Below are 12,766 nucleotides of genomic sequence, written 5' to 3'. Positions count from 1 at the left end.
AGCTTGGACTGCTTCTGTGTATTTTGCTGTGCTTATTTGAGAGGGAGAGTTGTGTGTGCGTTTTCATTCTTTAAGTCTTACAATGACCTCACCCACTATGAGGCTCCCCCTGTGCCAGGCAGTGCATGGAGATCCTCACATTCTCCTCTTGGAGGCCCTGTGGGCAGGTGTGAGGCGCCTGGCAGACAGGTGAGGCGCCAGGCATACATAACTTGTCCAAAGTCCCATGTCACGGGTGATGGGAGCCATGACCACTGTTTTCAAGGAGCTCCTCCTCCTCCCTGGGGCCCAAACAGCACCGGGCACATCAGGAAGTGGGTGGTAGGGTGGGGCGGGGGCCTGGGCTGGCCCCATGGGCTCATCTGTCTTCTGTGGATTAGGGATCTGCAGCAGGGGTGAGGTCGCTTGAGGGACTCCAAAGCCTGAGGTGCAGCCTCCAGCTCAGCTTGTTCCTCCGTCAGGGCCAGATGGGAAGGTGAGGAGTGGGCTCAGGGCAGATAGGTGTGTGCAGGGGCGTGCTGCCTGCCTCATCCAGGAAACCAAAGGGACAGAGACAGGGTGACTCTTGAGGTTCTCCAAGGTGTCCATGAGCCAAAAGCACCCCCCTGCCCAGGCAAGAGGTGGGCACATCAGTGGGGCCTGCACTGCTGTGCACGGAGCCAGAGATATTCTGAGGGGCATTGACCCCACTGCCCATGCTGCTCACTTCCCCCGGTCCCCAGTCAATCCTCCTGTGACCTCATCAGGCCCTGCACAGCTCAGAGCAGCAGTTGAAGTTCATCCTGGGCATCTGTGCAAGCCCACCTGAGCTCCCAGGCTTAAGTGAGGCATGGGCTCATCTGGGGAAGGGGCTGGTTGCTCATCACCAAAGGAGCGCAGAACCAGAGAGCCCTTCCCCTGGCCTGGCAGGAAGCCGGTGAGGAGGCGGATGGTTTTGCCAGAATTCCCCAACTTCCTCCTCACCTCAGGAATGGAGGATTGTGCCTGGGCATGCATGGTGTGTGCTGGCATGTGTGCATGTGCATTTGTATGTGTGCATATGTGTGCTGGCATGCACATGTCTGTGGAAGTACATTTGTAGATGAATGTGTGTGCACACGTGTGTACGTATGTGTGTGTGCACATGTGTGCATACACATGAATACACGTGTATGCATATGTACATTAATGTGTGTGTGTGTGTGTGCGCGCACATGTGTATGTAGTACATTTGTGAGACAAGGGCTGGGTGCTGTGCCTCTGGACCCTCACCTGGCTCCAGGTGGAGCTGGGCAGCGTCCTTGGGAAGAGCTCCTGCCTTCTGAAGCCCGGGGAAGGGAGTCAGGACTGAATTTGTGCTGGGCGGCAGTGGCGGTTCCCAAATCTGCCTCTTTATAAGGATCAGCTGGAGAACTGGTTACAATTATGCCATCCTTGGCTGCATCTCCAACGTCTCTTCGGTGGGGCCTAAGATGCTGTAGTCGACGAGCTTCCCCCAGGCGGTGCTGATGTTGGGTGTTCAGCCCGGGGAACCCACTGCAGAACCCCCAGGGAGCCATAGCCCCCGCTTGTTGACCACAGTTTCTCTGCCTTCCTCTTATCTTGGGTTTCCTTGACAAATCACGTATTTCTCAAATACCTGATAAGTTTTCAAGCTGTTTATTACATTGTTGTTTAGATAACACAGGTGGAACATTTTGGGTTTCTTTTATTTGTGGGAGGAGGCCTTGACTTTTAACCCTCCGCGGTCTGTTTCGAAGACCAGTGCTCTTGGAATATTTTCTTTTACATTTTGGAAATTTACATTAAGCTTCCTCATGGTGATTCTTTGGCTTTGAAAGTGATGAGTTTTGTTTTCTGAATGAACCAGGGATTCACTGAATCAAGAGGTTTGACAAGCAGGATGAGATGTGGGTCCCGGGAATTCAGCCCGAAGGGCTGACAGCATCTGTCGTTGCGATGAATCAACTTCTCTCCTTTGCATCCAGAATGGTTCTAGCTATTTGGGACAATTGAGAAAATAGTCACTTACATCATTTTTGTGTCAGCAGTCCAGATGAGAAACCTGGTTGAGAAGCCTGTGGAAATTGCCTTCCAAGATGTTGACCCCGGAAAATTAGGGATTTACCCAAATGTCTGTATCACGGACTTCTCCTCCCCCCATCCAGAAATCTTAGCATCTCTGGAATCTTTCTGGGTTCCCACTGGTATTCCCTTTCCCATGGGTGGAATGTCTAGTATTCTTTGGTTTGTTTTAAAACCATCTCCTCTGAGCCTCAAGGAAGTCTTGTGGTCACTTGTGTGCCTTTGAAGGGTAACTGCTTTCTAGTTAAATTTCCATTCTTTGGCCACACACCTTTTGTCTCTGGACAAAAGGATTTAGGGAGACTTAACTGCTTTCGCTTGGCTTCTGTAATCATTTTGGTTTTCTGTCTCAGATCTTTCCTCACTAGGATACCACGCCCAGTCCCATGCTTGGACAAAATTCTCTTGCCCTCCTATTTAACTGGTAGGGCAAGAAACGCTAGTCATTCCACTGTGCAAGACTCATGACACTTCTCCCCCTCCTTCAGAGACACTGGAAGCTCAGCCTCCTGCCCCTCAAAGCTGCTCCTACCTATGGGGCCTCCTAGTCCTCAGGGGGCTCCTGGTCCCAAGCCATCTCTCTCCCACCTGTCTGTCCTTTTCCCCCTGCTTTGCTGCATGGAGGCCACTCTCAGGCCTGGCTTCTGTCTGCCCCGGGGTCTGGCTCAGGCTGTAGGCTCTGGCAGGGATGCTCTCCCTCTCCCATTAGCTGGTGAATGGCCCTGGCCTTTCCCATCCCAGACCCCATCCCACTTGAGGCAGCAGCCTCCCTGGACTCCCCACCCTCAGCTCCACCGTTGCCCATCACACTGGGTTTTCACTGCCATTTTCCCAACAGGACTGAATCCTCCCGTCTTCACGAAACATCCCCAGCTGCTGGCAGAGCTGGGCACAGAGGACGCGCACACTGTCTGTGTGTTGAACTGACAAATGGATGAACTTCCAGGAAAGCCGAGGATGGAACCTCAGAACGTCTTATTTTCCTGTCTCATCTTCTGTCCCTTCCACTCTGCCTCATGTCTTTTACTTCTGTGATGTGGGCTAGCAAGCTGTTGTGAAAACACCCAGAATGAAGTCTTCTGGATTGTTCATTTGCATTATTGTTGCTTAGAAGCCAGGAGCAGGGAGTAAAGTCCTTTCCAGAATCTGCGCTTTGGCTCTCAAGAGGGAGCCACGATACCCCTGTGAGGACAGTGCAGTGGGCATTGGTAGCTGCAGGTCTGTGCGGATAGCCACAGGAGTTGCCCAGAATGCACAGGCCTGGGTGGGGGTGATGGGGAGGGAGTCAGTACGATTATTTCCAAACTGGATAGACATTTCCTTTATCCTCCTGGTACTCAGCCAGATGACATTTCCTGGACCTCCTTGTAGTTAGGGGCAGCCAGGTGACTGCTTTCTGGCCATGGATAGTGGGAGGAACAGGCAAAGTGCACCCCTTCTGGTTCTGGCCCATGAAACCCTCACAGTATGACTCTGGATGGAGGGAGAGTGACTCTAAGGACCTAGAGGATGGAAGGACCCTGGTCTGCTTCGGAGGGAGCCAGCCAGGAGCACCATCTGTCCAGGAACACAAGTTTTGGATGGCTGCCTGGTGGTGAGATGTAACTTGGATGTTGTGAAGTCTCTAAGGTGTTGGGATTGTTTGTTATGGTGGTTGGTCTGAGCTGACAAATACACTTTCTAAGTCTCATTTGTGTCTGCACTGTTCCTGTCCTGTAAGCTGCTGCCCAGCATTGACCTGACCAACTCTTCCTCATCTTTCAGGAAATAGTTCAGATGCCACATTTTCTGGGTTACTTTCCCTGATCCTCCTGAATCATCAGATGCTACTTATCTTGGTTCCCCATTTCCTGGATTTACCTCTGTCATTGTGCTGTGTCCCTTGTGTCCTGAAGACCTGTTTACTTGTTTCTCTTCCAGTAACCTGTGAGCACTTTGAAGGGTGGGAGGAGTGGAATATGCTTGTGACCTTGGTGCCTGGCTTGGGACATGACAGAGGTGGTGTTCAATGTGCTCTTGTGAAGCTGGAGGGGAGGAAGGAAGGCTGTGGAGGAGGGTGGGGGAGGGAGGAAGGGAGGGAGAGAGAGAGAGAGGAAGAAAGAGACAGAGAGAAGAGAGAAAACTCCTCAGGGTCTTTGAGACTCTCTCTGAAATTACAGTAACAAAACAAAGATCATAGCACCCCAAATGCCCCAAATGTATACTTTTGGGACACAACTGAATTTATATTAAAAATAAGACTTCTCTTCCAACACCATCCAGCCATGGAGAGATTAGATCCTTTCCTTGTGGGCCATGTAGGTTGATTTTTTCCATTTATGGGCTTGCTCTCAGTTCTGCTTTCACTCTTGCTCTTGCTAGTGCTCTTTCACTTCTCATCCATCCATCCATTATCCATCTGTCTATCCATCATCCATTCATCATCCACCCACCATCCATCCATCATCCATCTATCAGCCAACCATCAACCATCCATCCATCCATCCATGCATCATCCATCCAGCTAACAAAAAGGTACTATGCGTGAAGTGCTGTTCAAAACAGATAAAAATCATTGCCATTAAAAACAACTGTTCAAAACAGATAAAAATCATTGCCATTAAAAACAACAAAAGTCTATCCCCTCATGGAGCATACATTTATTTATCCATTCTTTTTCCCAACTCTATCTATTTAATTCATTCATCCATCCACCCATCATCCATCCATCATCCATCCATCCATCATCCATTCATCATCCATCCATCTGTCCATCCGTTCATCATCCATCGTCCATTCATCCATTATCTACCCATCATCCATCCATCTATCCATCATTCATCCATCCATCATCCATCTATCATTCGTCAACCATTCATCCATCCATCCATCCATCATTCATCCATCATCCGTTATCCATTATCCATTCATTATCCATCCACCATCCATCCATCATTCATCCATCTATCATCCAGCCATCCATTATCCATCCAACCATCATCCACCCATCATTCTATCCACCATCCATCCATCATCCATTCATCATCCACCCATCACCCCTCCATCCATCCATCTATCCATCATCCATCCAGCTAACAAAAAGGTAGTATGTGTGAAGTGCTGTTCAAAACAGATAAAAATCATTGCCATTAAAAACAACAAAAGTCAGCCGGGTGCAGTGGCTCACACCTGTAATCCCAGCACTTTCGGAGGCCAAGGTGGGCGGATCACGAGGTCAGGAGTTTGAGACCCATCTGACCAACATAGCGAAACCCTGTCTCTATTAAAAATACATAGAAATAGCCGGGTGTGTTAGTGTGAGCCTGTAATCCCAACTGAGGAGGTTGCAGTGAGCTGAGATCGTGCCATTGCACCTCAGCACCCCAGTTCGGGCCACAGTGCGAGACTCTGTCTCAAAAAAAAAAAAAAATTCTATGCTCTCATGGAGCATACATTTGTTTATCCATTCTTTCCCCCCTACTGTATCTAATTCATCCATCCATCCACCTATCTATCCATTCATCTACCTATTTATCTCTCTATGCATCTACCTATCATCTGTTTATCTACCTATCCATTGATCCATCCACCTGTCTATCTATGCACCTAGCTATGCCTTTGTCTATCTATCCATTCATCTATCCACCTATTCATCTATCTGTCTGTCTGTCTATCTATCCATCCATCATCCATCCATCCATCCCATCCATCGACCCATCTCTCGCTCTTTCTTTTTTCTTTCTTTCTTTCTTTCTTTCTTTCTTTCTTTCTTTCTTTCTTTTTCTTTCTTTCTTTCTTTCTTTCTTTTCCTTTCTTTCCCTCCCTCCCTCCCTCCCTCCCTCCCTTCCTTCCTTCCTTCCTTCCTTCCTTCATCACATAGTTGTGCCTGAAGTCAAAGCGCATGACCATGTGACTGTTTTGGCCAATGAAATATGAGCAGAAGTGATGTGTGCCGTCACTGGGCAAAAGTTTAAGAGCCACTTCTTGTTATGCCACATTTCTTTTCCTCCTCCATATTCTGCAACAACATTCTAGATGTTTCCTGCTTCATCAGCTTGGGTCCAAGAGTGAGGAACACCATGATGCCAAGAGCACTCCCCACAGCCTAACACCCACTGCTCCTGACATGTGGTGTGAGGAAGGGTCAGAGCTTTGCTGTGCCCTGGTAGATTTTCCATTGTTGTTTCTATAGCATAACTTGGCCTAGTCTAGCTGATAGACATAAAGTGACAGGTTGTTTTCCAGATGCCTATGCCCATTTATATCCCCTGTCCTCAGTGTTTGGGAATGTCTGTCTTCCTCTAACCTTACCTGCCTGGAATTGTATCTTTTCATTTATGAATTAAAAAAAAAATCAGTTTGAAGGTGAAAGGGAATCTCATTTTAATTTCCATTTCTTTGATTAGTAGGGAGGTTGAACGTATGTGTGATGGACATTTGCTCTTCGTTTTTATCATTTTGCCGTATGCCTACTATGTGCTGGAAACACTGAACAGTAAGTAAGATGCAGTCTCTTCAGTTTAGCCCTACCCAGAAGAAATCAGCGTTCAGCTCAAGTTTCAGGTGTGCAAAGTGCTGAGAAGGAGATTCCCATATGGGATGGAAAGGTGCTGGGGTGGAGGTTCACTGCTGGGTGAAAAGCAGATTTACAAATGGTGGAGGGGATTGGGCCGGTGAAGGCAGGGAAGGGCAGCGCAGAGTAAAGGGAGCTCAGGATGCCCAGAGCCTGGTCAGCAGCTTCCACCGGGCTGGCAGGCATAGGGCCAAGTCTGATTTATCAATGTGTGCGTCTTGTCCTGCATCTCAGTTCACTGACACCTCTATTGCTGGTCTCCCACGTTGCAGGTGGGTGGTGGGGGCCAGGTGGAGTCCCTGTGTGCCCCACTCTGGCTTTGCCTGTGCTGTGAGTCGGAGGCTCTGCCTCCTGACATTTCTACTCAAAGCTCCTGCAGCGGGCACAGGCCTGTCTCCTGCAGCAGCTCCTTACCCCGAGCTGATGCAACTGTGTCTTGCCACCTCTGGCCCCGTCTTTAAAGGTCAGCTGCTTATGTAATGATTTCAACCATTCTGAGGCATGTTGAATTAGTTTCCAGCAGTAAATGTGCTTTAGATTAAAATCCATTGGAGAGCCATGGGAAGTGGGATTTGGCTGCAGTGAGATGGTTCCCCCCACCCCCTGAGCCTGGGTAAGGGCTGGGGGCTCCCTGGGAATGCTGCAGAGTGGCAGTGGTTCCCGAGGGGCTGCTCAGGATTCCAAACGTTCCCCCACCTTTATGCCACCATAAATGATTCAGGTAAATTGCTCTGGCCTGTGAGAGGAAGCAGCTCTGGCAGAGGCCTTCAGCGGTAGGTTCGCAGAGACAGGGGAGGCTGCGTGGGGACCGTTAAGGTTCCAGGTCCCTTAAGGTGCAGGAGATGGGGGCCATGGACTCATTAGAGAAGGCGGGGTGGGTGCCTGGGGTCCCTCTCCAGTTCACAGAGGGCTGAACCCTGAACATTTCACATCCAAAGGTGGAGTGACGTCTCAGGGGTCGTGTGTATACAGAGCCCAGCCCAGAGCCTCTCACAGCCGGTTACAGGATTTGATGCTGACACTATGATGGTGTTTTGCTGACACAGGAATGCAGGCTCAGGAGCTGGTGTGAAGGTCCTTCCACAATGCCTGCTACCTGGGCATCCGGAACCAAAGCACTGAGTCCTTCTTTGTTCCGGGAACTTCCTTGATTTAATTTTTCCGATTGATGGGTGCTTCTAATTGGAGAACCTTCCAGAAAGCACAGCCTTTGAGAAGTGGCTGGATGGCCAAAGGGCTGCCAATATTCCCACCTGCCTTCCTCTACTCTGCCATTCTGACTATAAAATCCCCCTGAAGAAACTTTTGTCAGGTCTGATGCAGGCAGAGTATGTGGGGAGGTGTTGGGAGTCAGGGCTGAGAATACTAGAAGCTTCATCGCAGAGACAAGAGAAGAGACAGCTGAGTGAGAGACAGTGAGTCAAGAGAGCTCAGCGGATGCCAAACCCGGAGCAGATGGGGGTAGGATGGCAGAGGCCGCAGGGCTTATAGAAATAGTGGGGAAGGCACAGGGCACCGCACAGGCACAAGCGAGGGTGCTGGAATTCATTTTTACCAAACCTTACACCTGGCTTACCTGTGAATCCCAGGGGCTACAGAGCAGCAGGCACACAGCTGGTGGTAGAGACACATCTGTGCAGAGGTTCACTGTGGTCTCCAGCCTGGAGCACAGACATTCCAACCAGGGCTACAGGGTGAACACTCGAGTTTGGGGCCCAGATGGTGGGCTGGCCTGATGGAACAGACAAGAACTGAGGAGATTCTCACTGCTACTGGAGGACCAGACTGATGGAGACAGAAGCTGTGCATGGACTGATGGGAGACAGAAGCTGTGCATGGACTGATGGGAGACAGAAGCTGTGCATGGGCCACCACCCTTTCAGGGGCACAGTTACCACTGACATGCCTGAGAGTTTGTTTTTAAAAGAATGTCTTTCAGAATTCGTGATGAAGAACCCAAAAGCAAATGCAACAAAATAAAAAATAGACAAATGGGACCTCTGCACAGCAAAAGAAACTATTAAAATATCAACAGAGCAAACAGCCTACAGAAGGGGAGAAAATATTTGCAAACTGTGCATCTGACAAAGATCTGATTTCTAGAATCTATAAGGAACTTAAACAAATCAGCAAGCAAACAAACCAAATAATCCCATTGAAAAGTGGGCAAAGGACATGAACAGACACTTCTCAAAAGAAGACATAAAGTTTGCCAACAAACACATGAGAAAATGCTCAATATCACTAATCATTAGAGATGTGCAAATCAAAACCACAATGAGACAGCATCTCACGCCAGTCAGAATGGCAATTATTAAAAAGTAAAAAAATAACAGATGTTGGTGAGGCTTCAGAGAAAAGAGAATGCTTATCCATTCTTAGTGGGAATGCAAATGAGATCAGCCCCTGTGGAAAGCAGTTTGGAGATTTCTCAAAGAACAAAAAACAGAATTATCATTCGACCCAGCATGGGTAAATACCCAAAAGAAAATAAATGGTCCTACCAAAAAGACACCTGCACTCAAATGTTTATTGAAGCACTATTCACAATAGCAAAGACATGGAATCCATCCAGGTGCCCATCAGCGGTGTATTGGATAAAGAAAATGAGGTACATATACACCATGGAATACTACACAGCCATAAAAATGAAATTGTGGCCTTTGCAGCAACATGAATGCAGCTGGAATCCATTATCCTAAGCTAATTAATGCAGAAACAGAAAACCAAACATCATATGTTCCCACCCATAAGGGAGAGCTAAAAACTGGGTGTACACAGACACAAAAATGGGAAGTACAGACACTGGGGGTTACTAGACAGGGGAGGGAAGGGGGCGAGGGCTGAAAAACTGCCTATCAGTTTCTATGTTTGCCACCTGGAGGGGTGGGATCATTAGAAGGCCAAACCTCAGCATCACGCGATATACTCACGTAACAAACCTGCATGCGTACCCCCTGAATCCAAACAAAAACCCAGTCTTTCTCTTTCCAAAACCCCAAAGCAAACCCATCAAAAAACTTTCCAAGGAAAACACAATCCCTAGACAAACAGCTATGTTTTCAGCAGAGCAGATGCCAGCCTGGGAGACACAGAGCTGGTTGCCTTCCACACCCACGGCCAGCCCCAGGCTGCTCAGAAAAGGCCACTGGGCAAAGAGAGGCGGGGACCTGGACCCTTGGGTCCCATTGGCCTCTCTGTCAGAGGTTTTGCCCCCAGCCCCGGCTTCCGAGAGGCTGTTTTCCTGGAGAAGGCCACAGCAGTTCTTCTCAGAAACCTTGTTCTCCCTGGAAACCTCGTTTTCCCTTTAATGATTCAGCACGCGTGCTGAGTGGGGTGCAGGTGGCATGAGTGAGACTGGATGTGGCTAACCTTTAATGCCAGCGGAAAAGCTTAATAAAGTGACATTCGGCCTGAGCTGCAGCCTCTGCAGCTTAATGGTACACCTCAAGGTGGCTGCTGGAGACCCCATTTGTTCAGCAGCAGACAGGCCAACCGTCTGGAGCCTCTTCTGGTCGGGGTGGGCCACTGGGATGCCGTAGATTGCAGGCATCCGGGGGCCCTGGCTCTTTGAGGGGCACTGTGGGGTGGGTTGTGCCCTTGCTGTCAGCCTCAGGGAAAAAGAGCACTGGATTTGGAGTCTGGAGAGCTCCTGGCAGCTTCCTGCCTCCCCTACTTTCCAGCAGTTTGCTCTGGGGTGAGATGCCTTGGTGTCCTGAGCCTGTTTCCTCACTCATCGGGTGTAGTTAAGAGCTACACACTTTTTATATGCGTGTCCTTTCTGCACAGTGACACCCACAGTCCTGGGGACAGAGCCGTCTCCAGCCTCTGCACTGTCTGGCGCCCGCACCTGCAAGTCCAGGTACAGGATGTCACTGTGAAGTGTTCACTGACTCACTGACTCTCACTCACTCACTCACTCATTCATTCATTCAACATGGTTTTGCTGGGTAGGTGCATGATACAGGCCCGATTTGGCATTGGGGCTTCTGAGTGAGTCTCCGGCCGGCAGGCTGCAGGCAGCACACTTGTTGCTGAGCTTTCCGGACTCTGGGACTTGGATGCAGCATCCCAGTTTCAGCCCTCAAGGGCACCTTGCCTCAACCCCCTTTCTTCTCCTTGCTCCCTCTCTCCCTGCCCCCATATCTCCCTTCTCCTCCTGTCCCTTTCTTCAGTAACTTTTAAATCCCTCCTATGTGCCAGGTGCTATTCTAGGCATGGGGGTGAGGGGTGGCCTAGCAGCAAACAAAATGGACAAGTCCCCGCTGTTCCTGCTACCAGGAGGGGCCCGCGATTGGGCGGCCCAGGGCCCCACGTAGCAGTTCCTAGAGTCTGGGCCCAGGGAACGCCACACTGTAAGCAGCGTGGGCCTGTCTTGATCTGCCGTCTTTTCTTGACTCTTTTTGTCTGTCCTGCGTGCTTCACCAACCCCCAGGCTGGCCAGGAGCTCTTCAAGCCCAGGCGTCTGTGACTTGTGTACACTAGAGAATGGGGTATCGCCGTGGAGGGCGAGACTTTCAGACTTGGGGATGCTTCTGGGCTGAGATGGGGACTTGATGGGAGCGTAGACCCCGTATCTCTCTCTGGAGATGTGACTCTGTAGGTCAGTGGAGGAGCCCAGCAGTTCCTTCTGATGCAGATGGTCCCCTGATCACAGCCTGGGAAACATGGGTGCTGGAGTCTATTGAGATTGAATCCTAGCCTGCCATTGTGACTGTGTGGGCTTGGGCAAGCACCAATAATTGTGGACTGTCTGTGATTTCACCCTGTTTTCAAGCTAACAGGTGAGCCTGCCACCCTTCCCTCGATGCTGACAGAAGACATGAAATTCCCGGGGCAGAGACAGCTGTTGTTGTTACTTGCCACCCAGCAGGCAGCCCAAGCTTCATGGTCCTCATGGGTCCCTCTGCCTCTAACCCCCGTGGCTGTGATACTGAGAGGCCCAGGTGGATGCTGCATATGTAGGGGGTCTGTGTCCCAGCCAAGGACCCCATCTGAGGGAACGCTGTCCTGCTGAGTGGACTACAAGCACACCTGCTTGGCCTTTGCCCTTGAGGGGGACCTTATCTTTATTACTCTGGAGTCCAAACAAGCCTGCCTCTGCCCTGGAGGGAGACAGCCTCTATCTTCCAAGGTTGTTCACTATTCAAACATTCCTGGAAAGATAGTCTGGAGCAAACAGTATAGATGGTTATATCCAAGATGAGCAGAACCACCAGGGACCCAGAGGACTGTGTCTCAGGAGCAAGTGACTCAGCCCTGCTGAGCTTGTCCCCTTGTCTGTAGGAGGGGACACAATAGTGGTGTCCACCCCAGAAGGCCACTCCATTAACTGCTCCATCACCCCCTCTAGTCCCTGCCCCACCACCTTGCCCATCCAGGGGTGGGGATGGGGAAGCGGGGCGGGTGGGGGGAGAAGCAGGGCTTTGCAGACTTGGGCGATTCCATCAATTTCTTGTCCTTTTGTAAACCCTGCTGCTTGTTTGGGGCTGGCTGCTCCTTCTAGCCCTGGTGAGCCAGGGCCCCTGCTTCTGGTGCTGCACCCTGGCCTCCTGAAGTGCCCCTGGCTCACAAAGCCTTCTCCAGGGAGGTGTAACAGTTGACTATGGCGTGACCCTCCCAGCTGCTCACAGAGCTGACAGCCGAGAGACTCTCTGAAATGTCTTTTCTGTTTCATTGTCTATCACTTATTACAGCAATCTAAATTTCTAGCTGTTAATGAAAGATTATAGATGTATTAAAAATATCCCCAAAACCTCTCTTCTTTGCACTTGGATTATTAATTAAATTCCCAAGCTCCATTTTCAGGTTTTAATGAACAGCACAGGGTACTTCATTGACATGTTGGCCTTGCATGTAGTACCCTCCCTCGGCCCCTCTCGGGGGAAGCTCTTAGAACAGGTGTCTGAGTGGAGGGTTCCCAGGTCCCGACAGGGCTGATGGGCTCCCATGAGCCTCCTCTGGAGGGTGACAGGGGTTGCTTTGCAGGCGCTGCTGCCAGGTGGGGACTCGGAGCGACACTTGTCCTCATCAGAGTTTGTGCGTTCTTGGTGATCGGGTCCGTGTCCTTAGGGGCTGGGGTTGCAGGCTGGCAATGCCAGGAGCGTTTTGTTAGCCTTCTGCTGCTGCACTTGCAGTGTGGGAAGCTGC

The 12,766-nt window shown here is 50.2% G+C and overlaps 1 long non-coding RNA gene across 2 annotated transcripts; it reads right to left on the bottom strand.

Moving 5' to 3' along the window:
- Positions 1-1,672: 1,672 nt before the first annotated feature.
- On the bottom strand, positions 1,673-8,325 carry LOC131384195 (uncharacterized). 2 transcript variants are annotated; one of them, XR_009214812.1, is made up of 3 exons: positions 8,193-8,325; positions 3,925-4,088; positions 1,673-1,978 (listed from the first exon to the last, which is right to left on the bottom strand). It is a non-coding gene; the product is annotated as an uncharacterized LOC131384195 (long non-coding RNA). The 2 variants fall into 2 exon arrangements; XR_009214813.1 differs by having other exon boundaries at positions 3,925-4,108; positions 8,193-8,307.
- Positions 8,326-12,766: the final 4,441 nt, after the last annotated feature.

Source organism: Hylobates moloch, unplaced genomic scaffold (assembly GCF_009828535.3).
Source record: "Hylobates moloch isolate HMO894 unplaced genomic scaffold, HMol_V3 SCAFFOLD_9, whole genome shotgun sequence".
Taxonomy (NCBI): domain Eukaryota; kingdom Metazoa; phylum Chordata; class Mammalia; order Primates; family Hylobatidae; genus Hylobates; species Hylobates moloch.
This window is presented reverse-complemented; position numbering and strand designations above follow the sequence as displayed.